Source organism: Sebastes umbrosus, chromosome 23 (genome assembly GCF_015220745.1).
Source record: "Sebastes umbrosus isolate fSebUmb1 chromosome 23, fSebUmb1.pri, whole genome shotgun sequence".
Lineage (NCBI taxonomy): Eukaryota > Metazoa > Chordata > Actinopteri > Perciformes > Sebastidae > Sebastes > Sebastes umbrosus.
Genome location: NC_051291.1, coordinates 7483517 through 7496297, shown reverse-complemented (window position 1 = coordinate 7496297; position 12781 = coordinate 7483517). Strand labels below are relative to the sequence as shown.

General features: G+C 39.4%; 1 protein-coding gene across 1 annotated transcript in view; it reads left to right on the top strand.

The window, feature by feature from the left end:
- Positions 1 to 1889: 1889 nt before the first annotated feature.
- plxnb2a (plexin b2a) overlaps positions 1890 to 12781 on the top strand; it is a 147069-nt gene continuing 136177 nt past the window's right edge. The window contains exon 1 of the mRNA XM_037761177.1: positions 1890 to 2189. The gene's annotated coding sequence lies outside the window, so the exon portion shown is untranslated. The remainder of the gene's footprint in view (positions 2190 to 12781) is intronic.

Below are 12781 nucleotides of genomic sequence, written 5' to 3'. Positions count from 1 at the left end.
ATAATGAGTCTTGAATGCACAAGTGAATTGTAACTACTCAATAAAAAGATATTTGAGAACATTCACAGAATTTTGCAGCACTAGATTCAGGTCATGTTTTAGTTTTGGGCTGATTTATTATGTGATAGCGTTTAACAGACAGTAATCTGCGTGGGTGCATTCGGTTGTGTGTTTCTATTTGTCCATTAGCAGCAGCGGATCATGTGTGTAATCTGTGTTTGGGAGCGTCCGAAGGTTGTGTTTGCAGTAGAAACAGCAGCAGGTGTGTGTGTGTGTGTCCTTGACCACTGTGTTTGTTTAGATAGGTGAAGCAGATAACGGTATGAAGCTACCTGACATCCACACTTTACTGTTCTATGTGTTTCTCTCGTTCTCCTCTGTATGTGGATTTCATTAAACTTCACCTAATTCCACTGAAATCCACCCGTCATCTATTTTCATAAACCTCAGTTTTACTTCCTGTCACCGTCTTTCATTGTGAATCATTTTGCTTCAGAATCACTTCTCCAGCTCTTCATCCTCCGTGCTGTCGCTCCGGCCTCGGCCACATTGTTCTCTATCTGGGTTTGTTATTCCTGTCAGAGTCTGACTCACTGGCTGTCAGTTCCTACCCCCCTTCTCCTCCTCCTTCTCCACCAGCCGGGTGGCTTCACAGTTCAAAATCCTCACAGCCTTTCACTTCATTTTACACTTAACCTGTGTGCCTCCATATTTGGTCTTGTTTGACAGGAGTTTTCAAGGTCAATAGACACGAGGAAATGTGGATTTGAACACGTCTTTTGGTCCCAAGTTGAGCCTTCAAGACTTGTTTTTGTAAAAAGGGGCACTTCACACATGAGGTTTAGTTTATTTTAACAAGAAGTACGTCCACTCAGTTTGTGAAAACAGTTGTGTAACGTCATCTGTGGCTCTGCAGGAAGCTCATACAGTTAACAGAAAAGCCTGCGTTACAGACTGGAGGTGTGGAGTGTGGAAATAGTGAGCGTTTAGGAGGCTGGGAGGGTTTAATGAACTGTATCCAGTGTCGATTTTGACCATTTCTTTAAAAACTGTCTATTGTGAGTTCCCAAACTTCATAGAAGTGCAAAGCTTATAATAATAATAATAATAATAATAATAATAATAATAATAATATGTTAATAAATTGTAAATTTAACAATTGTATTAATATTATTATTAATATAGATAATAATATTAATAATACAGTAGTTAAATTTACCATTTATTTAAAATTAATTAGTTTATTTATTTATATGTATTATATATTATATTTTTATTAGATGTACAGACATTAAAAAAAATATAATTGTAAATACAAATAACAATTATTATTATTATTAATAATAATAATACAATTGTTAAATTTACAATTTTTTAATTAATTAGTTTATTTATTTTTATATTTTATCTGAATTTAAGCAACTTTAATTCAAAACATCTGTCATTTTTAATCAATAAAACAATTCCCCCCCAAATTTAATTTGTTAAAAGTAACAGAAATACATAAAAAAATTGTCAAACAATATCAAATAGACAATAAAAATAATTCACATTTATGCAGATTCAGTGCTGCTAAATATATTATCAAACTACAGTATTTATTTTATTTATTATATTATTTTAAATGTGAAGATTTTCTGGTTTTCTTGGTCTTAAACTGAATATTTGGGTCAAAACAAGCTATTAATAGACGTCAAATTGGGCTCTGGGAACTTATATTTATTTTATAGACCAAACAATGAGTCAATCAATCAAGAAACTAGTTGAAAGTACACGTAGCTCTGGCAGAAACTGCAGAAAAATAACACCATGTGTGTCCTTTCCACACACGATCTTTGATATAACACATCTTTTGTGGGATGGTACGGAGTAATCCTGTCGGTATGTGTGGACAGCTTTCAGTTTTCATTACCTCACTGGGGATTTCTGAGTTGATGGAAGACCGGAGTGTGGATGGGATCTTTGGCTGTGGGAGTTTCCAGTGTTTTATTTTGGTCTGTTTCGGTGGCTTTGAGGTGGAGAAAAGGTAACTAAAAACTGCACACTGAAAGCAGCGTTCTAGTATTTCTATTACTGACGGAACAAAGACGATGTGAAGGTAGAAACCACATGTTGTCTGAATGCTATTGTTATAAATACAACCGATGCATGAAGTTGAGCAGCTTGTCGGGTGTGAAGAGTATTTAGAGGTGAGTGGTCTCTCTCTCTCTCTCACTGTGTGGGCTGTAATTAAGACAGCATGTCATCTGCTTTCACACCACGAGTGTCGAGTCCTCCGTGCTGCAGTTTGTCAGGAGGAAACGCTCCTGTGACATCAGGCTTTATGGGGCTTTAAGGAGTCGGTGAGACATCTGGCATCAGTTAATCATTTATCAATCAGGATATTATGATCATAAATTAAATATCCTCGGCTTTTGGACGGGTTTGTCGGACAAAACGACGTATCGTATCTGAATCAGAGTGACTACTTTTGGTTTCGGCAACTGATCTACTTTGCTCACGAATCCCTTTCTCCTCCAGTTTATCTCTATTAATGTCACTGTTTTTTGTGGACTTTATTTAGCATATGTTCTCTTCGGCCCAGAGGCTGAAGTCCAAATCAGTCCTCTCCCACTCATGTTAATCTGTCGTTTACCTGTGTCCATCTCAACAAAAGCCTGCGTTTTGTTTTCACTCCCTGCAGCTAGGTTGGATTATGTTCTCACTGCAATCGAACCACACGAGAGTTTGCTTGGAAACAAGACCGCTTGCGAGAGGTGGTCTCAGACCTGTTATTTTGGTCCCCACCAGAGTGCGATTACTGCGTTCAAAACTGCCCAAATGAACCGCACCAGAGTTCAGTTAAAACAGACTAAATGTCGGCCTGTGAAAGCACATTTAAAAGCATTTTCTCAAGCTTTCAACAGCATCTCATAGTCCTCCTCTGCACATGCAGTTTGCTCACTTTGAGGGCCTTTTTTCTTTTGTATTTAAAATGTAAAGCACATTGAGTGTCTTTTGTAATGAAATGTGCTCTATAAATAAAGCTGCCTTGCCTTGAGTTTTGCTAAAGAAATTTGGTTCTAGGAAATTATTTTTTGGATTTTACATTTTGTAGATCAGGCTGGTCTCAGACACCGTTAGTAGCTGTACCTAAGAAAAGTAATGCACTGTAATTTCGATCACGTCCCATATGAAACCAGAAGTCAACATTAATTTATTAGTCGCCACTTTTTTTTACCCAAACCATCATCTTTTCCTAAACCTAACTAAGCAGTTTTGCTGCCTAAACCTAAGGAAGTTGTTTCCTGTGAAAACGGAAGTTTATTTTGAAAAGACTGTATGCATGTAACGAGAGGAAATTGACATGTGTTGTTGGACATTTGTAGGAAAACTAATGAAAAAGATATATGAACTGTTGCATGAAAAGACCTGTAGATTAATCGAGGGAAAAAATCAGCACATTAATCAATAATCCAACCGTTTAGTTGCCTGTGATCACACCCTACAACCGTCACTACTGTATCACGACCCTTCCCAGTCTTTTGATAGTCGTACGTCAGTGTTTTTGAAAAGCTTTTTCACATCTCTCCAGTGTGAATCTTCATGTTGAGTCATGGGAAACGTAGAGAAGCTTCAGACTGATCTGCGTCACTGTGGACGCCGTCTCGCCAGAGTGTGATCGCACCCTGAGCGACTGTCTGCAGGCTGCGGCTCCGGCATCTCATTGACACTGCTGGCTGCTTGCTGAGGTGTGTGTGTGTGTGTTAATCTAACACGTAACGCCGTGTGAGTGTGAGATACATAAATACTTACAGACACGTTCGCACATTTCAGACCTGCACGGTGGCATGAGACGAGAACATAGTGTGTGTGTGTGTGTGTGTGTGTGTGGTTCAGGTGGGTGGCACGGTGTTAACACGTGGTGTCAGGTGATGTGTCTTTTTCTGGTTCTCGCACTTGTGGAAACACAGGTGGTAGATGGTGGTGCACACACTCAGACACACTCAGACACACTAATGAAATCCTCTCTTAAATGCAGCTACAGCTACATCTGTGGAGGCGACGGGTCATTGGGGCCAAAGTGTGGTTTTGGTGGTACTAAGTAGCTTAGAAATTAATATAATTCTGGATTAATGCATGACATAAAACAGCCTTGGTTGCTGTTATTGATCATTATTCTACAGTTCAAAAGTTCAGTGACTGATATAATAGTTTAAAATGGTGTTTAAATGTGTTGGAAAACACAACTCAAAGCCGTCGGTAATGAAAGCGGATGGCACAAATATGTAGGGCTGCAACTAGGATCTAAATTAGGATCTAATTGCGATTATTTTGACTGATATCAGAGAGAATGATCATTTTCACATCATTATACTCATTTTCATTGCAAAATATATTAAATTGTTGGGATTTTTGTGGAGATCTGTACCAAACAAAGATGTTTTTTTAGTCTGTAGAATATGATGTGTAGGCCAGGACGTATCTGCAGCACCACAATATTTAATTTAAAATGGTGTTTTGACACATTTCACCTTTAACAATTATTTGATTTGAAAATTGCAGTGGGACATGTTGCGATTTCCAAAAAAATTTGATTAATTGTGCAGCCCTAACTGCAGCTAACGATTATTCTCATTATAGGTTAATCTGAGGATTATTTTCTAGATTAATTGATAAATCGTTGAGTCTGTAAAATGTCAGAAAAAAAAAAAAAAAGAAAAGAAAATCCCAGTCTAAGGTGATGTTTTAAAATGTCTTATTACCCAAAGACATTTAGTTTAATATGATATAAAACATAGAAAAGCAGGAAATCTCCACATTTGAGAGGCTGAAAACAGCGTTTTCTGACATTTTTGCATTAAAAATTACTTTAACGATTAATCGATTTTTCTGTCTAACGACTAATCATTACAGCTCTACAAATGTGATGCCACGTGGGGATGAGTGCTGCTTGCCCTCACTTTAATTTGATTGGCTTTTTGTCAATAACTGTTGTCGTTATTGGCTCGTAGTTGGCAAAAGTTTATTTTAAAGAAGCTGGTAACTTCGGTCGCCATGAACGATGTTGATTATTTTCTACAGCACAAAAATAAAAGTCTATCTTTTGAAGAAAAAAACACCAGCAGTGGGATACTGTTATACACCAAACCTCTGGTAAAAATAACTCTGTTTCCGGTTTGCGTTATTCGGAGGTTGGATGTTACTTGGTCAAGAGCGGACTTTCAGCAGCAAGTTGAGGAAACCGGTATGTGTGTCCAGTCAGATTATCACCGGTGTTAAACTGTCTAAAGTAGTTGTTGCCACCATTTTTCCCACCTAAAATCACCACTGAACATTTGACCAGTAAATGAAGGATATGTGGAAGTGTGTGTGTGTGTGTGTGTGTGTTCTCATGCCTGTAGTTTGACCTCTCGTTTCCACCACAGGAAACCCAAAACCACAATCCTCTCCTCCACTATTCTGTCTTGTATTTATTTCAACATTTAGCTTCTCCCACATGTCTCTCTGGATCTCTGCATGCTCTCTTATTTCCACCTCATTTCTTCCCCATTTCTCACTGTTTCAATGTGCTTTTTTTGATTTTTGGTTTCCACCCTTCAGGATAGAAATGGTTTCCACGTGAATTCACATAAAAAGGTGTGCACACAACCCTTCTATTAAGTATAAACACTATTTGTTGTTCTTATCATGCAATCAACATGCCAGCGTTCATGCAGTGATTGTAATCATGAACACGAACCGGTGATTACAGACGATGCATGAACATTTTAAAGTGGCAATCGGCTTTTATTTCTCTTCATGTGTGAAGCTGGGAGTGTGGAGTTTTTTTAAAAAGTGTGAATTTGAGAGTAAAGACACCACGGCCTGGTTTTGGGATCGGGATTAAGCCATTGAAGTGAGATACAGATTAAAAAGCATTCTCAGTACAGGACTAAGCTTAGTAATAAACAGAAAATAAAGTTTTCTACAGGACCTATATATCAAGCTTTAGCAACGCTGTAGCAGGCTGTGATTTTGTGCATTTACATGCACTGATCTGCATTATTTTGGTCCAATTTTGGGATTAAACTATGACCGTCTCCACCCCTCAACCAAGCCACGTTGTCACTGTAAACCAACCGGCTCAACAGGTAAAAGTCAAGCTGGTGACCAGAGAGAAACCCAGGCTGAAATATCTTAACAACTTTTGTCTGGACTGTCGTTCATTTTTGTGCAGATGTTTATGATGCACAGAACTTTAATCCATTGTGAGGTGGCCATTTGTGATTTTGAGTGAAATATCCCAAAAATGATTGGATGGATTGTCTTTAAATTAGGTTCAGATGTACAGATGTGTGTTCATGTTCTCCTCAGGATGAATTGGAATAATAATAATGTTTAGCCTGAATACTAGGGCTCCTCGATTATGGCGAAAATCATAATTATTTTGGTAATATTGAGATCACGATTATTTAACTCTATTGCTCATCACGCATGTAGAAAGACAACTTTGTAGTCTACATTTTGAAGTTAAATGCATCAATCTGGTGCACTTTGAGAGAAAAATAAGACAAGATCCATGAAGAACTTTGTGCTCTTGTAAACAGTTTAATCATAAAGACATTGGTTGTGTAGTTGTGAATGGTGACGGCAAAAAAGGTCACACAAAAATGCGTGATCAACGTGGTTTGTGCTTCAAGTCGGCGAAACACACCGCTGTAAAGGGGTGCACTGGTTTTATAACACAAGACAAAGCGAGAGCGTCATTGTGAAACAGAATGCGGCACAATTATCATTCTATGTTGATTATCTTGTTTTCACAATCGTTGGAAAAATTGTAATTAAAATCTGATTACTTGCACAGTCCTCCTAAACACAGCTTCACAGAGCCACTATGGTATTAAGTTCTTAGTCTTGTTTTCTTCATCTGCAGCATTTCAGTCTGATTCTCTCTGGATGTAACCTGGTTAAATCAACATTAACAGCGTTAAAGGACAGAGGGAACAAGAGGTAAATCAGGGTCGAGCTGCTTCACTGTTGAAGGTCTCAGTAATGTTTGTCAAGTGCTTCCCATTTGGCTGCAGGAGAGAGAGAACACACATACACACACACACACACACACACACACACAGTCTAATCAGTGACGGTCAGTACTTTCCACTGGATGTGACATGGGGTTACCCATGAATAAACCAGTTTAACTGAGTCGCTGTAGCTGTTGACACACTGCTAAGTGTGTGCGTGTGTTTGTGTGTGTGTGCGTGTGTGTGTGTGTGTGGTCCTCGGCCATTAACCTGCTGGTGAGCACCTGTTCAACTCTGCAACCCTTTTCCACTATAAATGTTTTCCTTAATGGTCTCTTCTTCTCTTCTAAACTCTTTGTTCAGACCAAACACTCGACCACCCACCACCCAGCCTCCAGTCGTCTGTCGTCTGTCTTTCAGGTCATGACCTACAGTACATTATGAACACTACAAAGATTATACAGCTGTGTGAAACTTAAATCTGCATTAAATGAGTTAAGCCTGGTTACTTTACATCCTTGCTATCTGATCATCTCTGCCACCACTAAAGGTCCAGAGACACCAAGCCGACATCAAAGAACTAGCAGCGATGAAGGCCACCAGTTGCGTCGCCTCACATCGCCTTTGTCTTAGCCGACAAGTTACATTTGAACACACCGCAAAGACTACAGCCGACGGCCAGTTAACACGTACGTTCTGCGCCTGCGTGAGAGGAAATAACTCTCCACGCCAGCAGGTAGCGGTAGTCTGTAATTATCATTCAAAAAGGGAAACAGAAAGACCGAGGATGGCGAGCTGTTGTTATGATACGTAAATGAAACAAAGCAACCATTTTCACACCACTCTCACTCACCACTTAGCTTCATTCCAGACGGCCATGTCGCTGTGAAAATATCCGTGTATCGGAACGATCAGATGAGATGAAAAATGATCTGTGTGTGCCCTCTTGACTCTACTCGTTAGCTTGCTTTCCTCTCTTCCGTTTCTCTTCTCGTGCACTGATTCGTTAAGGCTGAACAGCCAATCAGAGTGACTTCTGATTCAACATGCTGAATCGGCCAAAAAGCCTCCGACACCGGCAGATTAGAGCTGACGGTGTGAGATACGCCGCAAAAACTAAACCAGACGCTCTCCAACGGCCACAAAACTGGCCAACGGCCGACTGCCTCGGTGTGTCAGGACCTTTAGTGTCACAATGTCAACCAAAGACTAAAAAGTATAGCTATCATTTTAGTAAGGCTACAAATGTATCTAGAAATAAAGTAAACACTTATCAACTTTATAAGGCGATAAAATGTGAGTGTTGACTGTTTTCCAGCTTGTTGCTGAGTTCTTTTGCCCTCAGAAAATCAAATTGATGCAGCTTTTCTATTTGTATTCTTTACAAAACATCTCGCAAATATGAAAATTTCAACCCTCATCTGCATGTTGACCTTAATGTTGAGAAACTCCTACACAGAAATATTTCACCGTGCTGCCCTCTTTTAATTTAAATTATTGATGCAGACGGCTGTCTCTCCTCATACGTTCTCTTCATAAAGTTCTTCTTTAACCGTCTTCATGTGGAAGTTTTGGGTTTAGAAGTCGACCTCTGACCCGGATTACTTGCAGAAAACTTGTTCTGAGGCACATTGAATGCATCGTCGTCACATGAACACCCTCAAAACTGAGTGTGTGTGTGTGTTGGCCATTGTTTATGTATTTAGTTTGCATGCATGCAGCTCAAGTACTATTTATAGTTTGTACTTGTACTGGGTTCTGTGTTCATGTCTTTATATTTAGTTTGAAAGTGGTGGTTGCTGTGTGTGTGTGTGTGTGTGTGTGTGTGCGTGCGCTTCATTTCCTGTGTGTTGGCCTGTTGCCTGTTTGACCTCGGCATGGTCTGGCTCCCTGCCTTCCTCCCTTTATTCCTCTCCTCCTTCTTGGCCTCCTTCTTTCCTCCCTTCCTCTTTGGATGTTTCTTCTTGGAGACATCCGTAAAGCAAATCAGCCTCCGAATCAGATTTAATTCAGGAATAATAGCGCTGGCGTTTTCTTCTCTCAGCTGTAGACAGGAAACAGGTCTTTATGAGATATTCCCTTTCTTCATATGCTTTTTGTTTACTGTGTTAATTTGCTGTTGTTGCTGTTTGCTTTTAATTCAAACTCAGCATTTCCTACAGATGTTTTACATTAAGAACCTTCCAGCGGTTTGGGAGGAATGATCCTTTCCCTCCCCCCCAGAAGGCTTTTATTGTGAAATAATCGCAGGAAGTGGTTGTGAGCCATATGGAGCGATACATGTAGTGTGATTTTTATTGTATTATACTGTAGGAATTAATTCTATATGAATACGGTTAAAGGTTTAGTATTGTAGTAGAGTATTTGAGTACTGAATTCTTGTATTTAAGAATCAATAGTACACGTTCAGACCATGTTGAGGCACTAAATATAATACAATTTGATTCACCATTAGTGTTTTTGACAGATTTCTGCAGGTAAATACCCAGAATAAGTTGTTCTGTTCTCAGGTGTAAGGACACACTGTTCAGAACAATTTAATAATTATAAATTACCAGATGGAAATATTACAAAGGTAGGTATACTGGGGCCAAACCATTGTTAAATAGAGCAGGTTTATGCACGTTTGTTTGTGCATATTGAGCTTTAAGTACATATAACAATATAGAACCACACTGAGGATATGTTTTCAGAAGCAGTAAATGCATATTATCATACCTGAATCCTTTTTATCTTAACAATTGACATCCTATTACCCAATTCATCCTAATAATAAAGGAAGAAGATGAATAATTGGTGACTTTTTAGATGTGATCTTAACAAATCTTGGTGTTATTTAAAGGTACAGTGTGTAGGATTTGGTAACATCTAATGGTGTGGTTGCAGATTGCAACCAACTGAGTACATTTTGTATTAATAATCTGAATCTGCAAATTAACAAATACAATATTGGCCTCCAAAATGTAGTGGAGTAGAAGTATACTTCTCTAAAATAGTACTTCAAAATCCTACTTTCCACCAGTGATCAGGACCCAACCGTAGTTGGTGTCCATATGTGTCTTTGTTTTACCCTTGTTGCTGTTTTTCTGTTTCTATTTGTCTTTTTTCTCTCTCTCACTCAGCAGTGGAATAAAAGAGCTGTATACTCATTTACAGTCACATTGTTAAATAAAACCAAATGTCAGATTTTACTCTGAGCACACCCACAGTGTGTACACACGCACACACTGCTTTCTGGCTCGGCCAACATGTGTGAATGAGCAGCTTTCCAGCAAACACACTTTCATCTGCCATCATCTCCATCAGCAGTTTAGATTCTCTGATTGCCTGTTTGTTTGTGTGTGTTGGAATGTGTTTCTGTGTGTGTTTGTGCATTAGGTCATCTCAGCTGTAATTACTGGCTTTATAGAAACCGGCAGGAAGACTGTGGGAAGGTCACGACATTCATATATGATCCAGCTGTGCTGCTTATGTCTCATTTCTTGTCTTTTACACATCAGTCTTGTTGTCTTGTCGTTGTGCATTAGGCTCCATTAATCACATGTAATAATGTTACTACAGTGTGTTGTAAATGAGATGAATAATTCGTCATCCACTGCACATCTGTTTCTGGATTCCAGCAAACACAAGAGGAACATATGAATGGCAGCAAACCAGAACCAGAAAACTGAGGCAACACATGAGGAGAGAGCGTTATATTTTAGGATTGTTAAAGGCACAATGAGGAGGATTTGTCAGTTGTGGTTTGTAAACACAACAATCAAAGTTGGCCCTTCCTCGCCGGCTCGACAAGGGTTCAGGTGCTCGCCAGTGGGTTAAAACCAACTCCAGATTCACTCTCGTTTAGGAGCGAGCGTTGTCCGCTTGGCGTTTCGCCTCGCTATTTTTGTGTTTTTTGGCACTGTCCGTCATTTTCGCAGCTTCCTCTCAGATGCGTGCTTACGATCTGGCACCTGGTCGTTACATTTTTATAGAACTTGACATCCAGAAACGTCACAAACACAACAAAATGATAAAATACATGCAGACACTGCCACGGAAGAGTGAACAAATAGGTTACAGCCTATGGTGTTCATATAGACAGATAGTCTGGAGGTTTACAGAATGGAGAGATGTTTGGCGGACAATGCTTCAGAGACGAACAAGACAATGTGCTCATCTGACGGTAATAAGTAGGGCTTCACTGAATAGTTCGAAGCTTTGAAGCTTCGTTCATAGTGTTGACATTCAAATTATTATTATTAATAACAGAAAAATTACCTTGCACCTTCCCTTCCCTCCTCTCTCTTAAACACACATTCAGAGCTAGCGATGCAGTGCTCAGTCTCTGTAATTGCTTCATTCCTCAGTCCAAAAGTCAATTTACTGAAAAAAGACAGACGTAATAATTTACTAAATTCACAACATGTTTTTATCTAACAAAATATTCTGCTTCAGTCCATATTTGTTGGCATTTAGCCTTTCAAAAACAACATGTTCACTGCAGTCAAAACCTGTTTACTCTCCCGCAAACACCATGTATTAACGGGGCGGTCTAGCAGCAATCCAACACCACCACAAATTACATTTATATAAATATAAATCAAAGTGAATTGCGGTGGGAGTTGAGGAGAGACCAGTGTGTATTTTGCGTCTGAAAACTCTGCTAGCTGATGGTATAAGACCACTGAATCAATGTTGACTTCTGGTTTCACACGGGACACGAACAGCGGTGTGCTAGACGAAAGTCCGGTGTTTTTGGATCCACCTCGACATCCTCCCTACGCAGAGTTTGTCGCTCGATTGCATGGATTATATATGCATTATAGTGCATTACTATTTGAAGGTATAGCTACTAACCGGTGTATTAGAACAGCCTGGTATAATATAAGTCATTACATTAACAAGGATCACCATGCAGTAGATAAAGTTTGGCGTTGTTCATCAGTTAAATATCCATGGTAACAGATGGTCCAGTTTAGAAGAAAAGTTATTCCTGCAACATGTTTAGTTTATTAGCAGAAGCTGATCTGAGTCCAGCTGTTATTTCCTGTTGTGTGTTGTTGTGATTCCTCACATCAGTGGGTATTTCCTGGAGGACTGTTTGTCTGGAATGAACTCCTCCACCCTCCATCTCTCTCTCTCTCTCTCTCTCTCTCTCTCTCTCTCTCTCTCTCCATCCATCCATCCTCCCTCTCTCCATTCCTGCAGTATTATATATATGTTTGTGTGTGTGTGTGTTGTAGTAAATTCCCGCTCCAGTTATGAGGTGATTAGTCATATGGTATCAGTTTATTTTGCCAGTAATGGAAACTGCTCGCTGCCAAAAAAACGCCTCTCTCTCTCAGCTTTTCTCCTCTTTAATTTCCTCCCTCCTCCTCTTTCATCCACCCTTTTTCTCTCATTTTATCGCCTTTCCTTACTCCTCTCACCTTCCCCTTCTATTCATTGCGTTCTTCTCATTCCTCCGTTAACCTTCTCTCCTCCCCCTCATCACTTTTTTTCCAATCTTTACACCGCTCCAGTTTCTTCGTTTCCTCTTACACTTTTTCTCTTTTTAATTCCCCCTCCCTCTTTTCATTCTGTCTCTCCCCCTCCCTCTCTAATGTGATTTTATTTTTCATGTTTATAGAGGATGACAAAATGGCTCTGCCCCTCCCAGCTAATAAAGAAAAACATGCTCAGACTCAGTTTAACTTTAATCAGTTTACTTTTAGACTCTCCCCCAAAAAACAAGCAGAACACATGTTGAATTAATTGAAACAAACAAACCCAATCAGTTATCTATAGTTGCATTAGATTATCATAGTGGTGGT